Source organism: Cebus imitator, unplaced genomic scaffold (assembly GCF_001604975.1).
Source record: "Cebus imitator isolate Cc_AM_T3 unplaced genomic scaffold, Cebus_imitator-1.0 Scaffold23, whole genome shotgun sequence".
NCBI classification, from domain to species: Eukaryota; Metazoa; Chordata; class Mammalia; order Primates; family Cebidae; genus Cebus; species Cebus imitator.
Genome location: NW_016107338.1, coordinates 3518423 through 3520143, shown reverse-complemented (window position 1 = coordinate 3520143; position 1721 = coordinate 3518423). Strand labels below are relative to the sequence as shown.

At 46.6% G+C, this 1721-nt stretch overlaps 1 pseudogene across 1 annotated transcript; it reads left to right on the top strand.

Annotated features, from left to right (window-relative positions):
* The first annotated feature begins 562 nt into the window (after nucleotides 1-562).
* LOC108299647 lies at nucleotides 563-1262 on the top strand (annotated as a pseudogene). Its single transcript, XR_001823051.1, has one exon. The product of XR_001823051.1 is annotated as a 60S ribosomal protein L9-like (transcript).
* Nucleotides 1263-1721: the final 459 nt, after the last annotated feature.

Here is a 1721-nt window from a genome sequence, read left to right as displayed (position 1 = left end):
AGGTGAAACATAGTCACAAAAAAAAAAAAAAAAAAAAAAAAAAAAAGAACAGCGGAGTAGCCTGAGTACAAGCCCCCTAGCAGCAGAATTACAGGAAGTCCTGGGACCTGTAGTCCTCATGCAAGATAAGGCCATGGATTGGCCTGAGGCACCCCTGGACTCCAAGCTATCACCACTTAAGGAAGGGCGTCCCCCGATTCCTGATGGGGCATGGTATATGGATGGGTCTAGCCGGGGTGCCACTGCTGCCTGGACGGCTGTTGCAGTCCAGCCTAGTACTGATACCATATCGTTTGACACGAGGTGTGGACAAAGTAGCCAATGGGCTAAGCTCCGGGCAGTGTGGATGGTGATCACCAAGGAGGAGGCACCTATGGTAATCTGGACCAATAGCTGGGCAGTTTATTCAGGCCTAATATTGTGGTTAACTACCTGGAAGTCACAGAATTGGTTAGTTGGCCACTGACCTCTAAATGTGGCAAGACCTCTAAAAATTGGGCCAACAAAAGAATGTAACTCTTTAATACAAGTACGTGATGAGGAAAGACGTTCCTTCTTTGCCGAATTTACTGCGAGAATGAAGACCATTCTCAGCAATCAGACTGTCGACATTTCAGAAATTGTCGACATTACTCTGAACGGATGCACAGTTAACGTGAAGGGCCCCTGAGGAACCCTGCGGAGGGACTTCAATCACATCAATGTAGAACTCAGTCTTCTTGGAAAGAAAAAAAAGAGGCTCTGGGTTGACAAATGGTGGGGTAACAGAAAGGAACTGGCTACGGTTCGGACTATTTGTAGTCGTGTATAGAACATGATCAAGGGTGTTAGGCTGGGCTTCCGTTACAAGATGAGGTCTGTGTATGCTCACTTCCCCATCAGCATCGTTATCCAGAAGAATGGGTCTCTTGCTGAAATCCGAAATTTCTTGGGAGAAAAATACATCCGCAGGGTTGGAATGAGACCAGGTGTTGCCTGTTCAGTATCTCAAGCCCAGAAAGATGAATTAATCCTTGAAGGAAATGACATTGAGCTTGTTTCAAATTCAGCGGCTTTGATTCAGCAAGCTACAACAGTTAAAAACAAGGATATCTGGAAATTTTTGGATGGCATCTATGTCTCTGAAAAAGGAACTGTTCAGCAGACTGATGAGTAAGATCTTAGAGTTGTCCAGCTAAAGAAACAAGATGCCTATCATAGCTAAGACCTACTTGTGATATTTAAATGATGCAATAAAAGACCTATTAATTTGGAAAAAAAAATAATGTAACTCTTTATCATGTGTCAGGTCATGTGCCTTTGGCTGCCCTGGCAGTAACGAGGCAATTGCCTTGGCCAGGGTCCAATGGTTGAAGTCAGCACCTACACCAGATTTGGCCTGATGGCTACGATGGAAATTGGGCCATGCAGCTGGAAATTGGGCCATGTGGGGGGTAAACTAATGCAGCAGGTCAATAGGCACTGGGGTCTGTCCTTGCCCATGGGGGATATTTGAGAGGCTTGTTGTAAGTGCCCCGTGTACACACGGGCATACCCCAGACAGAGGCAGCTGCTCAATGTCATGCAATGAGTGATGATGATAGGGCACATGCCCTTGACCAGATGGCAGACAGATTACACTGGGCTGCTAGGTCGGGTGCAGTGGCTCATGCCTGTAATCCCAGCAATTTGGGAGGCCGGGGCAGGTGGATCATTTGAGCTCAAGAGTTTGAGTCCAGCCT